Source organism: Primulina eburnea, chromosome 10 (genome assembly GCF_022965805.1).
Source record: "Primulina eburnea isolate SZY01 chromosome 10, ASM2296580v1, whole genome shotgun sequence".
NCBI lineage: Eukaryota > Viridiplantae > Streptophyta > Magnoliopsida > Lamiales > Gesneriaceae > Primulina > Primulina eburnea.
Window position 1 is genome coordinate 450,315 of NC_133110.1, and position 19,942 is coordinate 470,256.

A 19,942-nucleotide genomic window follows, 5' to 3' on the forward strand; every position below is an offset into this window, starting at 1 on the left:
TAGAAAACGTCTTTCTTTAAATGAAGAAGAGAGATATATGAGTGAGAAAGATATTTTATTCAATTAAAAGACTACCAAAATCTCAATGATGAGTAGAAGACAGTGTTTGAGTTTTTATAGTTGTACATAGAGTTTTCAAGTTTATACATAAAAAATCATATTAAAATCATTGTAAATCTATAGAAATATTCGATACATGTTTCATTCTAAATTTTTAAACTCTACAAAAGTCAATAAAATCAATTAAATTTCTAAGATTGAATATACATCCTTTATGTAATGGACGGCAACTTCAGAACCATCTAATAACTTTTATATATATATATATATATATATATATATATATATATATATATATATATATATATATATATATATATATATATATATATAAAAGTTATTAGATGGTTCTGAAGTTGCTATATATATTTATATATATATAATAACTTTTATATATATATATTAGATTGTTAGTCCCACGTGCGGAATTTGAGATAATAAAACCCGAAAATAAAGAATAAACTGGACACCGAGATTTACGTGGAAAACCCCTAAAAATTATTAAGGTAAAAACCACGGGCAAGATGAAAAGAATTTCCACTATAATATTTTGTGGTGTACAACTCACTCACTGTGTTTCCAAAGAGAACACACACTCTCTTAATACAGGAGAACAAAACACCTCACAAATATTATAGAACTAAGCACTCAAATGCTTATAAGATGAGAGAAAACTCGAAGAAGGGATGATTTGAAATGAAAAAGAGGAGCTCTATTTATAGAGCCCCTGGACCGTGTGAACAAGGAAATTGCCTCGCAATTTCATCACGCAATTCCACGAAATTTCCTAAGCATTTCCCACGTTTTAATTCTTTCTTTTGATTGGCCGCCCCATTTGACTTGCCGACATTTCTCCCACTTGGAGATTTGATTGAGAATCAAACACATCTCCACACATCCTTTCAATCTTGTCATTCCCTGCTGCTTACGTTTCCGCTAGACCACTTGAGGATCTACACCACTCAAACTTTTCAGTGTTCACTAGCTTGGTCAGAAAATCAGCTATGTTTTCTTTCGTATGGATCTTCTGCATATCCACGCTTCCTTCTTCTACTACTTCCCGCACAAAGTGAAATTGTACTCCAATGTGTTTCGTCCTGGAATGAAAGGCTGGATTCCTTGCGATGTGCAAGGCACTCTGACTGTCACAAAACAAAGAAACATTATCTTGTTTGTGTCCGATCTCCTCCAATAACCTTTTAATCCATATTGCCTCCTTGCAAGCTTGAGTAGCTGCCATGTATTCTGCCTCTGTTGTAGATAACGCCACAACTGTCTGCAGTTTTGAAACCCAGCTTACTGCTCCCCCTGCAAGTGTAAACACATAACCAGTAGTATATTTCCTTTTATCAGGATCACCTGCATAATCTGAATCGACATAGCCCCTGAGCGTAAAATATGATCCTCCATAACATAATGCAGCATTCGAGGTACCCTTAATGTATCTAAGGATCCTCTTAACAGTGCTCCAATGCTCTCGTCCAGGATTCGCCATATACCGACTAACTGCTCCCACTGCTTGAGCAATGTCCGGTCTTGTACAGATCATAGCGAACATCAAACTTCCCACTACTGATGCATACGGTACTCGAGACATCTCCATCCTCTCTGCTTCACTGCTAGGACACATCTCGGAGGATAACTTGAAGTTAACAGTAAGAGGGGTCGATATTGGCTTACTGTCTTGCATGTTGAAGCGTTGCAAGACTTTCTTCAAATAATTCCTCTGTGAAAGCCAAATCTTTCTGTTACTTCTATCTCGGTGAACTTGCATCCCTAGAATCTTGTTTGCTGGTCCCAAGTCCTTCATATCAAATTCCCTAGCCAACTGTGCCTTCAATCCTTGGACCTGATCTTTGTTGGGGCCTGCTACCAACATGTCGTCCACATACAACAGCAAAATGATAAAATCATCACCGGACCTCTTGAAATATGTACAAGGGTCTGCACTCAGTCTGTTGTATCCAAGGCTCATGATATAGGAATCAAATCTCTTGTACCAACACATCGGCGCCTGTTTGAGACCGTACAGAGATTTCTTTAACCTGCAAACCAAGTTCTCTTTGCCTTTTTTCTGCAAAACCTTCTGGCTGGAGCATATAAATTTCTTCTTCAAGATCTCCATGAAGAAATGCCGTTTTCACATCTAACTGTTCTAGATGTAGGTCAAACACCGCACACAATGCCAGCACCACTCTGACTGTTGTAAGCCGAACCACAGGAGAAAATATCTCATTGAAGTCAATGCCTTCTTTCTGAGCATACCCTTTTACCACCAATCTAGCACGATACCGCTCCACTTGGTTATTGCCATCACGCTTGATCTTATAGACCCATATGTTTCCAATGGCTTTCCTTCCTCGTGGTAGTGTAACAAGATCCCAAGTTTTATTCCTGTCTAAAGCCTCCAACTCTTCTTGCATTGCTATCATCCATAAGGATACATCCGAGCTTTGAGTAGCCTCGTGGAAATTCGATGGCTCACCATCCTCTGATAATAGACAATATGCAATGTTGCTTTCAGTGACATAATCTGAAAGCCAACCTCGTGGTCTTCTGTCTCGAGTTGACTGCCTCACATTGGAAACCTCAAACTCAACTTGTACTTGTTCTTCGTGCTCTGGTACTGCTTCACAAGAAACTTGACCTTCGTCTGTCTTATTTTCTACCTGAAAAATAGTAGTTTCTGAATTCTGTGTGCCTTTGTCTCCCTTTACTTTATCTTCCTCGAAGATAACATCCCTGCTGATGACAAGCTTGTGAACAGTAGGATCCCACAAGCGAAACCCCTTTACTCCATCAGCATAACCCAAGAAGATACATTTTCTGGATTTCGAATCCAACTTCGATCTTTCTTGCTCATTGTACAGAACGTATACCGGACTTCCAAATGTATGCAAATGAGAATAATCTGTCGGCTTCCCGGTCCACATCTCCATCGGAGTCTTCAGATCAATCGCCACTGAAGGAGAACGATTGATAATGTAACAAGCGGTTTTGACTGCTTCAGCCCAAAATGACTTTTCCAGACCTGCAGTCCTCAACATAGCTCTTGTTCTGTCCAACAAGGTCCTGTTCATCCGCTCCGCCACTCCATTCTGTTGAGGTGTGTAAGCCGTCGTGAACTGTCTCTTGATGCCTTCATGTTGACAAAATTCATCAAACTCGTCACTGGTATATTCTCTTCCATTGTCAGTCCTCAGACACTTGATTTTCTTTTCAGAATCAAGTTCAACCCGCGCTTTGAAATATTTGAAGATCTGGAAAACATCTGATTTCTTCTTGATTGGATACACCCAACATCTCCTAGAGAAATCATCAATGAACGAGACAAAGTATATCGCTCCTCCTAGGGATACAACCGGTGCTTGCCAAACATACGAATGAATCAGCTCCAATATGCTTTTGCTCCTGGCAGTAGAAGTGCCAAACTTTAATCTGTGTTGTTTACTGGTAACACAATGCTCACAAAAGGGTAGTGACACTTTTGTAAGTCCCGGCAGCAGCTTCCGTTCTGAGAGAATTTTCAACCCCCGTTCTGACATATGCCCGAGCTTTCTATGCCATAACACTGTTAATTCTTCTCCTGAACCAATTGATGCAACAGCTAGTTCTGCCTCTTTGTGTGTTTCTCCCAAAAGTACATACAGATTTGCAGCAACTTTTTCCGTCTTCATAACCACAAGCGCGCCTTTCACAATTTTCATGATCCCGTTCTCGATCCGAGTTTTGCTCCCGATGTCATCCAATTGCCCCAAGGACAAAAGATTTTTCGTCAGTCCTTTCACATGTCGTACCTCCTGTATGGTGCGAATGGTGCCATCAAACATTTTAATTTTGATAGTACCGACCCCAGCGATTTCCAAGGCATGATCATTTCCCATAAATACAGATCCACCTGAGATTGGTTCATAATGATCAAACCATTCTCTCCGAGACGTCATATGCCACGTCGCTCCTGAATCCATAATCCATGTGTCACAAAATTTGTGTCTGCCTTCCGCAAGTGTTGCTGCTTCGCTGAATAATATTTCACCACTGCCTGAAGTACTAGCCACATTTCCTTGAGAACTTTTATTGATACTCGTACACTCTCTCTTGAAGTGCCCTTTACCGCCACATTTAAAGCAGTAAATATTTTTCTTCTTACTTCTTGACTTTGATCTACCTCGTCTTTGGCTCCCACTGGAGTCACGGTCCATAAATCTTCCTCTTATCATCGGCAAAGCCTCTGCCTGCTTCGAGGTTACCAACCTATCTTCCTTATTCTTGCGCCGACTTTCTTCTCCGAGAACCGCAGTTAAGACATCGTCGAATCTTAGAAAGCCCATAAGAATATTGTTGGTAATGTTGATGATAAGTTGATCATATGAATCTGGTAGACTTTGAAGTAGAAGCTCCGCACGTTCATTTTCCCCTATTTTATGCCCCATGGAAGTGAGTTGGGCAAATAGAGTATTTAGTGTATTGATATGGTCGGTCATCGATGAGGATTCCGCCATCCGAAGAGTATAAAGCCTTCTCTTTAGGAAAATCATGTTGTGTAGCGACTTGACCTCGTACATCTTTGTCAGAGTATCCCAGATAACTTTGGCTGTTTTTATCTCAGAGATACTTGACAAAACTTCGTCAGCTATAGCCAAGTGTAAATTGGCAACAGCATTGTCATTTATCTCATTCCATTTTCCATCATCCGCAATCTCCACTGGTCTATCTCCAATAGCCGCCAAGCAATTCTCTTTTCTTAAAACTGCTTGTATCTTTATTTTCCACAGCATAAAATTGCTTCCGTTGAACTTTGCTATCTCGTACCTTTCCGCCATTTTGTCTACAATAATTTAGTAGACTGGACAAAATAATCCCGCCTTATAAAAAAAATCTCAAAAAATCTTTTCTGATGTGGAAGATCAGTCTAGGCTGCAACCACAGAGCATACTCAGAATTTTAAGAAATTTTAAACCAAGGCTCTGATACCACTTGTTGGTCCCACGTGCGGAATTTGAGATAGTAAAACCCGAAAATAAAGAATAAACTGGACACCGAGATTTACGTGGAAAACCCCTAAAAATTATTAGGGTAAAAACCACGGGCAAGATGAAAAGAATTTCCACTATAATATTTTGTGGTGTACAACTCACTCACTGTGTTTCCAAAGAGAACACCCACTCTCTTAATACAGGAGAACAAAACACCTCACAAATATTATAGAACTAAGCACTCAAATGCTTATAAGATGAGAGAAAACTCGAAGAAGGGATGATTTGAAATGAAAAAGAGGAGCTCTATTTATAGAGCCCCTGGACCGTGTGAACAAGGAAATTGCCTCGCAATTTCATCACGCAATTCCACGAAATTTCCTAAGCATTTCCCACGTTTTAATTCTTTCTTTTGATTGGCCGCCCCATTTGACTTGCCGACATATATATATATATATATATATATATATATATATATATATATATTTGTTAATTGGAACATTAACGTGATCCTAGTTTAGCTGTGTAAGAACTAATGTGGCGAAAATAGTAGGACAAACAAATCTTGTTGATAATGTTATATTTTAAAAATCGGATCGAAGCATCCGATACACCCTATTTGGTAAATATATTTAAAATTAACTGATCATTCTTAGTGAATTTTTTTTGATAAATAAATCCGTAAATATGTTTGTTGACTCTCCGATTGGTAAGAAGACTCGAAGACATTTGGTAGGGAAAAAAACAAGACTTTACAATACACGAAGACAACCCGACAACCTGTGGAGACCCCGACCTCACGCAACCTTTAATTAATAAATACAACTAAAATCGGTCAAATACATCCCCCACCGACTAATTAATTACGAATACATGGTTATATATTTCTACCCTTGTTTCTCAATTTTTCATACATTCAAAATAAGATAAAATGACTGAAAATTTATATAAAATTTAAAGTAATTAAAAAGCATTTTATGATACTAGTTAAAATAAGCTAAAATAACATATTACAAAAGTAATTGTTTTGATTGATGTACTAGAAAATTTAACATCGAATCATGAATACGATGTATTGAACTGAATGTGGGGGATAAGAGTCGTTAAATGTCTTCGTCGTGTTGTTCAGGCTACTTGATATGTTGTATATTATAGGATGAGACAAGCCTCGATTCAACCCAAACCTCGCGAGCCTATCTTGAAAAGTCTCAAACAATTGGAATCCAGAAATATTTGCAAAAACAGTCGAATGAATTTCAAAGAATTCGCCAAGGAAGACAAAGATAACTATGATAACATCGCATATTGTTGAAGATCGTAATTAGATGTACCGGATCAACATGACATGAACTTTCATTAAGAGAATCACAAGATCACATGTGAATGAATGAATAAAATTTTAAAAATTCATATTTACATTTTATTTTTTATTATTTAAATTTAATTTATTAATAAAGTTGGCACATATTTTACGTAAATATCAACCATCAAAATTAATTCATATAGAAAACGCTAATTTTGGAACTTTACAAAATGAAATGGCTATTCCAAAATTTTATCTTAATTATTCAATTGATTTTGATATGCGAGAATAATGTCATATCCTGACGTTAAATTTTTTCTTCTCAAAAAGTAAGGACAATGTATTGTCTTGAATTGTAGCCGACAAAAGACAACTTCAATTCAAAAGACACACTTTGCCAAAAGTCAAAGTCTGACTACAACATTTATTGTCACTTCCAATCTCTGATTTCAATTTAATTATTATTATTATTATTTACACCCTATCATTAATTATACCGATAGTTCATTTCACATCAAATCTTTTAAAGTGGTAATTTTAACTTTGTTGAACTAAAATGACCAATGATCAGTCATAATCCTCGTACTATAAGTTATGTATCTTTTTAGAAAGATCAACTAAAATATTACTCGAGAAGCTCTAAATCTCAATCTTCAACTATTGTAAATGAAGATGTTTGGATCATGTATCTACGAATATTAGAATCCTATGCTAGTAATATCATATCGGCTATTTGCACACATACATTTGATCTATCAAATTTTTCGAATCGAACATGGATGTGAAAACAAACGTAAAAGAAAATTTTGAAAGACTATAATAATTCAAACAAGAACCAAAAGAATAATACTTCACATTGTCAAATATCCTTTTCAAAAAGTAGATAATCACAGGAGGAAAAACAGGGGTAAATTCCACAATGTGCACCTAAAATTTCGACATGAAGATAATTTTTTCCATTATCAGTTGTCGAAAATCCCAGAAAAATCCATCACTTTTTACTCAACATGATCGGTTGTGAGTGTGTATATTTTTCTTCCATTCAGTCATTCATTGTAAGATGTGGGGAAAAAAAGAAAAAGAAAAATTAACGGAAGATTTTTATGCGGGGGATCCCGACCCATAATAGTAATTTTTTTTAAAAAATATATTAATAAATTGAGAGACCCGAGTTTGAAATTTCGCCCCCTCATTATTTTTTTATGACAAATTTTTAATTTCATAAATTAATTTGTCATTTAAATTTACAAGATAATACTATTTAATTTAAAATAAAAAAATGGTATGAAATAAATTAATATTAAAATATTTTATATTTTTATTTAAATAATAATATTTTTTAAAAATAAAATTTTATAATAAAATTAAGGGGTTGGGGGACTGAAAACTCGACCACTTCAAATAAAATTGCAGGAAACCCCGGTCCTTGATAAAAAGAGTGAGATTCAAATATTTTTGGAAAATATAAAAATATTATTAAAATATTTTATTAATATTTAGGAAAAAAATTATAAATAACCATTGCATTTAAAATAAGTAAAAATGTGTGTAAGACAATCTCACATGTCGTATTTTGTGAAACAAATTTCTTATTTTAGGTCATCCATGAAAAATTATTAATTTTTATTGTGAATATCGGTAAATTTGACCCATCCGTCTCATAAAAGACCTACTCTTTAAAATAAATCATAAATTTTATACTATATATTTAAGTTTAGGCCAGCTAAATAAAAATTACTGTTTTGTATGAAAAATTAACGTTAAGCAAAAAAATTAAAAGCTTATTAAAAATAAAAATTATTTTATAAATTTAATTTCTAATTTTTTAACAATAAAACTTATAAAAGAAACTCACTATACAACGTACAAATAACATATAAATTATGATGAAAATATATCTTTCGAAGTCTGAAAACGAGACTTGTCATTCAACTTGATATCAATTTTCCCTAAATCATTCGTTAAAAGCTAGCTAGATCCTATACACAAGATTTTCTATGGCATGACACCGCTATATGATAATCATATGACTATAATCATAATATAAATATAAATATAAATATGATATACTAATCATTTGCAGAAATCGAGCCAAATATTATACAAAACAAAGGTGAATAATCAATGTCTTTCTTACCTTCTATCCCACGCGGTGTCTAATAGAATTAGATGCTCCTCATGTACCTTAATTATACGGTAATAAGAGATTCATCGACATTAAATCACATTACAATTAACATGGCCTCATCATATATTCATCTTTGCAAGTGATCTAGCCGTAGCACCAACAACAATTTCACAACACCTACCATATTCGTCCAGTGTGCAAACAGAAAACTCAAGGTTCTATATCTAACAAAAAGCGTAGAGATAGAATAAGAAACAGAGTAGAACTTGTCGGATATCACCCTTTGTTCCTCAATAGTAAGTGCCGTAATATGTGGAAGGAGCCGCGGCCGGTTGTTGGTCTGCAGGCAATGCTACATTTATTGCCGGCTGCGCATAAGCCTGCACCAATCAATAGATTGGAGTTTGATATTTCCAGGAAACGAATGTGACAATCAATAAAATTCTGACAAAAGCACTGGAAAACTGGGTGATGAAAGGCGTGTAAAAGGCCAAAGGGAATCGCTTTCTACGTGGGGTGTAATTATTTTCCAAAATATTGTTCATCAGAGAATCTATGCCAGATAAAAAAGGATATAAATGACAGTATAATACAACACTCACTACCTGTGTTGGATAAGTAGGAGGATATGTTCCATATGCAGCACTTTGGGATGTCGGTATTTGTGGGTGCGTGTAACTCGTTCCGTAAGCACCCTAGAAAACCAAAACACGGTATCAGCGGGTTATTTTCCATGCTTCTCAAAACTTTGATGTTGCTCGAGGAAAGACCACAAAAGTATAGCACGTAAAATGACGAAGTTTTAGTAAAAACAGTTTCTGGTGACGAAATTTTCAACGGTTAAGCAAGCACCTGTTGTGGATAGCCAGGAGTCCACTGTTGTGCCTGAGCTTGTGAGGCTTGAGGCCAAGCCTGAGGCTGCAAACCATAACCTGCTGCCCACTGATTCGGTGTGCTGGTATAAGTGCCCATTGCTGAAGGGGCAGATGGTGAAACAAGTGATTTTGCTAGTTTAGTTTTGTCTGAGAATAAATAATCCTCTGCATAGTGCTTCTTCGACTCAGCTACGCTCTTGTGGGGCAAAAACAGTTTTGTATGTCTATCATCAGCCTTCTTTATGGATTGTGCATCTCCAAAAAGATCCAAGAACTGTAAAAAGTATTGTTCACAGATAAACAATCAATTATATGTCAATCCACTATTTATAAAGTACAACATCTAAAATGATTTTTAGTAGATAAATCTAACTTACATTTTTCTTGAGAAAATTAGTTGATAGATCCAACTTTTATTTGATTAATTTTTAAATATAACTTAATCATTGTTTTTGTATAAATTTAGTTTCATATAAAACTATATCATGCGTAATTATTTTCAAAAAATATACGGTTTTTAATATATATTTGTTTCAAATTCCAGTTAGGAGAAATTCGGGATATGATTGAAATTTGAAAATTTGAGTTGTTTAAATATGAAATATTTTTTATCAGGTTTTTTTATTAATTTTCCCAATTATTTATTACCTACAAGAAAATGCTCGACATCTCCTCTCTTTCCCCAACACTTGCAACACTAGGGATGGTGGGATTCGGCACTATGAATTTATCAACCAAGGAGTCCAAGTAATCAATTCGCTTTGGAAGTGTCTGAATTGATTCTAAGTGGATCATTGCCTGCAATATTTCCACATTGAAAGAAGATGAGAACTCCAAACTGGAAAAGACGTGAGACCAATAGACAAACAAGTTTCTTACATATGTACATGCAGTCGTTCGATAAATATGGAGAGAAAAAGAAAATAAGGAGAGAAATAATGAAGGACCAAAATGAAAGAAAGCCAGAAAAAAGGGAGAACCTCCAAAAGGGGCTTTGACAATTGCGCAATCTCCAACCCTTGATCAAGAATTTCCCTCGACTTATCCACTTTTCCACAAACCTTCCAGAAAATATAAACGCATACGAGGAGTCACACAGCCAACAAGAATGGCATTTCTTCATTCATATTTACAAGACCATGACCAATAAATATGTAATATGTAGTTTACCACTTTAAACGATGATAAAATCCACACGCAAAGGCCCAATCAGAGGATGCTTCAGATAGTCATAAAAACAGCCGAGTTAACACTCAAAACATGTTACTTAGAGAAACACCAGTTTCCCAATTTTAGCCGTCAATAAAAGAAAGTATGTATCCAAAAATCCCAATAACTGATTCCTCAAACAGAAGAACCGGCATAACTTAAAGCATATCAACCCAAGTATATTCTTACAAACGAGCACTAGACATCTCATAACATGAAATCCAACAGTCTAGCAGAAAACAATTAAAAATTATAAAACATACCAGGAACATAAACCGTGAGTACTGAGCAAATAACAAAGGTAAAGTCAGAGAGTGTTCCTTTCCTTTCTCGATTGCAATTGCCTGCTCATATAAAGAACAAGCATCTTCTAGGTTTCCCTGTGAAACAGTTACAAGTAAACAAATATAGCTTTATACAAAAAATAAAAAACTAATCACAATCTTACAAGGCGGTGCTCCATGTTTGCATGCTTAATTATTGCTTCTTGAAGTCCAGGTGAAATCCCAGTGTGCACAAGTTGATATGAAGCTCGAGCTCCAGATATGTCACCACGCTTTTCTCTAAATCGTGCAGCAAAAAGATGGATCTCCGGTTGCCTCTGTTAAGGCAAAACATGATTTAAGCAAAAAAAGAAAAAGAAAAGGAATCATTTTTCCAAGCAACTATCTGCTCTAAACACGAAATACCGATTCATCATTAAAACATTCTTTGAGATTCACCATCATATCTTACAATTTGAAGCATAAGTAATGTTGATAGTATGGAGCCGCATATAAAGGAAGAATAAAGTTCCCATCATTGTAATCCTCAACAGAGGCGACACTACATAAACTTAAAATCCTAGTAACTTCTTTTTTAGATCACCTTTTCAAAAAAAAATTCTTGAAATCGACTCGATGCAGTCATATCTAGTGTCTTTCAAACCCCTGAAAAGTTCAATTTAGTCTCATCTTTTACACACAAAACAGAAAAGCATATAAGAACATCAACTTGTACACTAAAAAGAGCAGAGAACCAGAATATTTCCATTTGGATTTTTCAATTTGAAATCCAAATTTCCAATAAGCTTCGGACACATATTCAGATATTGTTCCGGAATTCCCAATCCATTACACCGATATGATAACGGGGGTACTGTTGCGGATGCTTTAGATAATCTGGTATTCGAGAACCGGTGGTACTAGCTTTTGCAGAAGACTTGGTTGATTCTCATATGCGAGGTCTACATAAATAAAATATGTTTCTTACTTAAGAAATTCAACCACCTCACGTAATTGCTTTCTCCGAACACCCCCTTCTCATCTAATATCTGATTTACATTTAATAATCACGTAGAGATCCACCAAACAACCCCCCACGCAAAAGAACATGGTAGTTTTGCTTCAAAGCTCATCTATAAACCGCACATAATAAAATATAAGCTTGTAGTAGGAGTCATACATTTCTTAGCACATCTCAGGGAAAAAATAAACAGTCCCCAAAAAAGAACAATGTATGTCTCAACCAGTTAAACAAGAGGCCCAAATTTCAATTATTGACATCTCAACCAAGGATACTAAGAGCTCTGAATAAACGAAGTATTCTAGCATGATCAAACATTTATCACAGCTGTCGGCGTCGCCAGAGAAGCAAGAAAGTTAAAATGCAAAAACAGCTGTATTCCTGCAAAATCCTATCAACTTGGTAACCTTTGCAGTTATTATACATATAAACAAGGGCAACACATGGTTCGCATTATATTATTGAATTTATGACAACATTTAATCGTTTCTACCTCTTGCCAACAAGATGTAACTATGAAACAGATATCATATCAACAAAAGAGCACATAAAATATACTGATACATTCTACCTATTTCAACTGAAAGACTTTGATTTCACCTTTTACTATAAATGTAAACAATACACGAGATGAAACCTACCAGCCTTTCTCAAATGGAGATTGAACCATATATAGAATTTAAGTATGAATATGCAGTTATTGAACCACATACCTTCACGAAGACCTGAGTAGCACAAGCAAGGGCATTATCAGCAAGCTCCATACTGCCACTAGCTTCCATACACAAAACATACCGTATCCAGTATTCAGGATAATTGGCACATGCTATAAGACATCTTTCATACAGCTTGACAATCTGAACACAAAAATAAAATTCAAAATCAACTTATTCAAATTCAAAGTCACGTAAACGAAAAGAATAAACAAGTACTACAGAGAAATGCACAAGTAATATTGAGTCGTTGAAGCGGGAGGCCCTCAAATACGGAGGGACCCTCTTTGCCTGACAGGTAGATGGTTAGGAAGATAAGAACACACCTGCATGCATAACATAGGAATTTTAACACAAGCATATTGTCATACAAGGCATCATGAATCCAGAATTTTGACTCGCAGTTTAAGGTACTAAGCCTTACAGATAGCAAAGGAAGGCTCATGCTTTAGATCAAGTTCAACATCCCATTTATGAGATGGAGATTATCCAATAAAGCACACGACACGGCAGATATTACTTCACTGTAAGTCAATTTATAACAAGGACAACTTACATGGCGAGTAAAAAAATTCTTAAAAAACCAAACTTGTATACCTTATTGAATTCATCTTCGCCTTCAACAAAATCAAGATAGTCATGCCAGTTTTCGAGCTCTGCAGCATTTAGGGGCCGTACATGAAAATAGGGCCTCCTAATAGCTGTTTCGAAACCAATGATCTTAAAATCAAACTCTTTAGCCCTCTTATATATCTCTTCCCTAATGGATATGTACTTCTCCAACTCCTCGGCATCTTTTAAGTTTGCGTTAAGAGGCTTAAAAGACTGTTCCAAAGCACCAGTGGGTATCTCTCCCTCGTTTTCTTCACTATTAGTTTCTGAATTTGTAAAAGCTGTGGCAGCAGCTTCCTCAGCTGTTCTCAACTCTGATAGAGACCTATTGGCAACCAACTCTTTAAAACTGTAACAGCACAAGCTAAAATCATCAGTGTTATGAAGAAAGTATTAGAATGATTGTAATAACGCATATCGTCCATTCGAAAAAAATGTGTTATCACCAGTAAAACTATTTGACAAATAAACAATCTGTTTTCAGATAAACACAAGAAGCAGTTGGTCAAAATTAAATGAGATGCCATGGGCACTCCGCACTCCCAAGGCCTTCTTTTCCCAGCCAGGGTGAGGAAAAGGCAAAAATTGAAAGGAAAGAACTGGCCAAAGTGGAACAAGGGTATGGACATTTTCCAAAAAATGACTAGAAAACATACCACTTTGTTTCTTCTCAATCTGGGTAGGCATAAAGAAAGGGGCACTAATACGGGTGGGTACAAAAGATGCTTACAGGGGCCAGAACGACCCAGTGGAAGGAATTTAGAGCACAAAACAAAAGAATGAACAAAATTACACCTCACATCATAAACCAACCTACACAACAAAAGCCACCAAATACTACTTCAAATCTCACTTCTTAACCATAGACATGGTATCAAGGCAAACAAACAGCCAAAAAACAAGATGTTACGTGCTCAAAACTCAAAAGTAAAATGGAAGTGATAACATAGTCGAGACTGAGGATGTTAAAGAAATATGAGTTTAGAGAAGAGAGCAAGGCCTGAAGTTTAAAATATTACCCTTCAAAATAGCGATCCAGCTGCTGATTTGGAACTCCTAACACCCGTGTGTATAATGTTGCAATACGAGGCCAATCTTGTTGAGAAATTTCATACTCGATGAATGTCCCAAAGAGGAAAGCATAAATAATCACTCCCAACATACTCTAAAGCTCTTTCAAATAACCTGGAACACCAACAGATAGGAAGAAGTTGCGTTATTCCATAAAGATGCAGGTTAATATATGATTGACCACATAAGCATCTAAGAGGAATGGTGTTGCGGGGGTGATAATTTACTCAAAGAGCACTTGACAATTCTGAACTAAGGACAAATCACACTGCATTTACCTTCCTCAAAAGAATCTTACACAGCTCGTCAAGACTCAAGGGAGTAGTCATGAAGGCCATCTTAGCCTTATTGGGGACCATCTTCCTGGCAGCAATTGTATATTGATGCACCTCATGTGCCATGGACAAAACAGCAAAAATTCACGGAGAAGAAAATTACTACAGCAGAGCCCTAATGAGAAGTATAACCGAAGGGGTGATGAGGAAAAGAAAAAATCGTGATAGCACTTAAAGTAGCCATCGTTTCAAGGGTTAACACAAGCAGTTGTTTATCTGAGTGTATTCTCAACAAACCTTTAAACCTTACACTTCAGTAATGGCTGTTGCGTACAGGCTGAAACCACGTTAGAAAGCAATAAATGGTCACTTCAACAACAAAACATCAAGAAATAATGGATAACCACACAAGCTAGACGTGAGTAAACTGATCCTGGAAATTACCTTCTGATAGCATCTGGATCTCCATAAGTGCCAACTGCAAATACACAATAGTGCAACCACATGTCAACAGAGTAGGTTACGCTTTGAACAGCTCGTTCATAAACCTCCGCAACTTTGTCCATTGAGATTAGGCGTGCCTCATGATCAGCATACTTCTTCCAGTAACCATAGCAGAGAGGAAATTCCGTTAAAAAAGCATCATAAACTTTTTGAATCTTCAAAATCTCTCCCTAAAAATTAAAATGAAGACATGAAAGAGTTCAATTTGCTTGCAATAGCTGGCAGAGTAGGGAAAAATAAAAATTGAGGCCCATCGAGTATTATTAAGAGGCATTCATGCAATAGACAAACATTATATTCATTGAGAAATTTTTTGCAGTTCAGTTCTTGTTCAAATCAGTAGCAAAGGTAAGGAAAAGAAATGAGCATCAAGAAAACATAAACTCCAGTCCATCAGCCACACCTCTGCTACTCTCTCTGTCTCTTCAATCAGGGAAGTCCAAGCATTAAAGTCCAAGGAATTAGCCTTCACAATGCTCCAGAGTCTTTCTTCTTCTGCACTTAGACCTGGCATAAATTCTTTAACATCATAAGCAACAAATTCAATAGAGAGAGAAAAAAAAAATTTTTTTAATAATATTCTTGACCCTGACACTGCATTATTAGGAAATAATTTGAAAATCATAAAGTACACTACCACAAGTAAACATGATTGTTCCACATGCATTAATTGAAAAAAAAACCACCGAGGTTCCAAAATCATATGAAATTTCTCAAAAAAAACAATCAGCAGCAGTTTTGATTATCATAGGGTTTAAATTAAAAATGTCATAACTCATAAGAGGTGATAACAAAATTCAGTAAACACAACAAATACATAATACATCACAATATTAGTTTTTCTCTTGTATGATACTACCACAGTATAAGTTCAATGACTGATGCAGTTCAATCATTTCATTCTACTATAAATAACGAATGAAAGTGATATTTCCATTTTATCAATGCTTATCCTTAATGCAATCATTGGTATCTACACAGAAATCATAGACAAATTGCATCAAGACCCCTGTAACAATTCAAAAAGCAAAAACCTCGTAAGAAAAAAAAAAATTACGTTTTATAACCCTGTGTTTTGAAAAATCAGGCAAAAAACCCCTTACAAATGGGATAAATGTGCTTGAATTGTTTTCACAAAGGGGTTAAACGTGCTTTATTTTTTAAAAAAATGGAGAATATATTAGCCTATTAAAATTTTTTAACTTCCAATGTTGTTTCAAAGGACATGCAATGTGCGACCTGACAAGTATATGGTGTCAAAGCTGTGATTTAAATTTCACAAAGGTGAGAAAGGGTGTGGGAATCCATATAGTCATATACTACGTCCTTGGTGTTACTTACAATCAGGAGCCAAAACCACATGTGAGTCAATCGATCAAAATGAAAAAGATAGGATCGACAAGAGTCTTAAAAGCAGAATATACACCAGAACCACCTAGAGGTTGATGCAACAAAGCAGATCCAATACCAGCATTTGAGGTGATCCCGTTTTCCATGACATTAGCTTTTGTCGCATCCTCTGCTCCATTAACACCATTAATAGAAGAACCATAGCCAGTAGCTTGAGTTGAGTCCATAAAGAATTTGCAAAACCAAAAAAACGTTAATTAGCATCAAAGGCCATTAATTAACGACTTGCTGCTCAAAATTTTTAGAAGCTGCAGGTTTTGCATTACCAACATCGAAATTGGAACCATGAGTTTCATTTGGAAGGATGGACGAATCAAGTATGCCTTCCGAATAAGGCAGATTCTCTGGAACATTCACGTTTTCAGTAGTTTGAACAGTGGAAGTATCAGCATCCGGTGCAGAAGTGGTTTCACTCAGATCATGGTTATCTATAGAAGAATAACCAGTTACAGCAGATGTCCGTGCCACCACAAACTCACTGTCTCCCATAGTAGAAACCAATAGCCTACCAAGAAGTAGATAAATACAAAAGAATTACATATAAAAGGGAAAGAAATTAGGCCAGAAATATGGAAAACATGACAGCACCAACACAATCCTGAAATTATTCTGTTGACAGTAGCAGAAAATTTCACAAAAGCGTTAGTAAATAGCTAGTAACAAGTTCACTACACCATAGTCTGGGGTTGTTTCTTTCGTCCGTATCAATCCTAAATACCACGAAATATATCCAATGATTCGTGCCTAAATACTATGCTAAGATTTCCATGGAAGCAAAAAATCTCTATCACAAATCAGAATCCAATGAAATTCGGTATTTTCCGTACAATACACGTGTAATATTCGAATTCAAGTGTATAATATGGCTTTCCCATGAGATAATGACATAGCAATCTAACCAAAGTTCCCTAATTCCACTAGAAAACCCAATACCACGTAATTGCAGGAAAAAAACTAGGGACAAAACTGCAAAAAAAAAGGCTTAATCGAAGAACCCTCTCAGTAACTAAATAATAATGCTGAAAACAAAATAAAAAATACAGCCAAAAAAACAAGCATGCAACACCGAATAATTCATACAGCACACTAAAACAACCTGAAATCGCGAATGAAGCCGTCCACGAATCACCCAACTTTCTTGTGTTTGCTTCTCAGTGCTGAGCAGATGTTTCGTATGTGTTTGAAGACAAAATAGAAAATTAGGGCACGGATGCCTTCTTTCTTTGTTAACGACGGATTTCACTTTCTATTTATTTATATAAAATAATAATATATTAAATGACCATATATGATGAATGGGCTCAGCGAGACGGCCCAATACCAATCTGATATAATCCGTTACTTTGGAATTCCGGGTTGGGCTCTATTTTATTTTTTCTCAATCCACATGTAAAGAAATTAAATATCTAATGCGAAATTTGATAGCCAGAATTTGGGCTATATGTCCAGCGGGTAACAAGTTCAGGATGTCACTTAGTCTGCCCGTGGTAGCGACGGTTAACCGCGCTGACAACACCGGGGCCAAGAATCTCTACATCATTTCCGTGAAGGGGATCAAGGGCCGTCTCCACAGGCTCCCCTCTGCTTGAGTCGGTGATATGGTTACGGCTACGGTCAAGAATGGTAAGCCGGATTTCCTGAAGAAGGTGATGCCTGCAGTTATCGTCCGCCAACGCAAGCCGTGGCGCCGAAAAGATGGCGTCTTTATGTACTTTGAAGGTTCGAGTTACCTTTGATTCGTAATTCGTTTGTGTGCAGTTTTATAATTAGTTAAATTATGGGTTATCGGTTATTCTTAGAAGAAGGTCGATTGGATAGCTTGTATGGTTACGACATGGGTATAAGCGATTGGTTCTTGGAATACTATATTTTGATATTCATGTGATCGGAAATACACGAACTATTTCTATATATGTAATTACAAATTTACATACATATGTGATCTTCTAATGCCATCTTCTTGATATTTATCCAGTCTGTTTTATTGCCAATGACAGCCATTAAGTTGTTGTGTAGATAATGTTGCCAGTTGTTCCGGTGGCAGATGGAGCTGTTGTCATCTCTCATAATTTTTCTTCCCTAACCTGAACATTTCAGTTTCCCATGAAAATATGAAATGTCTTTCTCAGGCCTATACGTTTCCTTTCTTCCTAGGATACATTCAATTTGATGCTCTTTGATCTCTGATGGATGTTCATTGAATAAAAAATGCTTTCAAGCCGTTGTTTCTTTAGAAAACGGAAAGTATGGTCAGATTATAAGGTATTTTTTTGTACCAGGAGGCTAGATACTAGAAATTTGACCATGAAGGGTGTCTCAACTCATTTTTCATTCTTGATTTTTGAGCATTTATTGGCGGATGTTCTGATGACCCAATAGTATTATAGTTGTAATAATAATAATTGGCATGTATTTTTTCCCTCCTTTGGAGTATAATGGGCTTGTTGCTATATTATTTTGCCGACAACTGCGCAGACTCGTTATTCTTAGATAGCTCGGTGCTTCAGTGTATGCATGCGCTATCCTTATTTTCTGTACCTTGAATCTATTTTTAATTGATCTATGTGCTAGAACAAATTGGTTTTGCATGGGTTCATAGTGCTTATTTGTTTTTTGCAAATAACACTTTTTTCTGATTATATATGCACATAATGCAGTGCAGGGGGGGTCTCATTGTTAATCCCATAGGCGAAATGAAAGGTAGTCCTTCAAGTAGCCCCTATTTGAGCTGGTTGAATAAGAATTTTTAGCTCAAGCTCTGAGTCAACAAATTTTAAATTACTACTCAAGCTTCATAATTTATCTAAAGATCCTTCAATTTCTACAAAATCAAGTACTAAATATGTTATTTACACTTGTAAACTTGTTACTTAGATAAGCTTTTAAAAATGAAAAATAAAAATAATTATCTCTTGACAGAGTTAACTTGGGTTGAGACGTTAAATCCAAACTCAACTTGAAGTTAGATAAAATTTGATTTGTGTGTAGCTTTGCATGAGCCATGCATTCCTAGTTTATCTGCATTGCGGAATAGCAGGTAAAACTTTCTTCTATAACCTTCGTCTCCTTTTCCAGGGTCTGCTATCACTGACCCAATCGGAAAGAAATGTGCGGACCTGTGGGCTCGAATTCCCAGTGCTGCCAATCAGCCAATGCCATTGTTTAAAAGTAGATGATGGGTTTTGAAATTCTCGCGCTTTGAAATTTTAAACCAATATTGTCATTTTGGGTTATTTTCTTTGAATAGTTTTAATTATCCTAATTAATTTACATCTGCGAGTAAAGAGTCTCCATCTTTTGCCACTCCTTTTCTCTGTTAAATTAATTTACATCTGCTAGATGTCCCTAGAGTTTCTGATCCCAAAGTTTGATAATATGGGTGTGGTGGTGGCCTACTGCTATCGGAGCGAGAAAAAGTTGGTTTGGAAAATGGTGAATCAATTTCCCCAAAAGGGCCATTTTGCGGTGTCAGGAGGCGCCAAAAAGTTTGTCCACTCCCAAATCCCCTAGCTATTTGCCACA

General features: G+C 36.0%; 1 pseudogene; it reads right to left on the reverse strand.

Annotated features, from left to right (window-relative positions):
- Positions 1–8,496: 8,496 nt before the first annotated feature.
- On the reverse strand, positions 8,497–17,657 carry LOC140804020 (pre-mRNA-processing factor 39-1-like; annotated as a pseudogene).
- Positions 17,658–19,942: the final 2,285 nt, after the last annotated feature.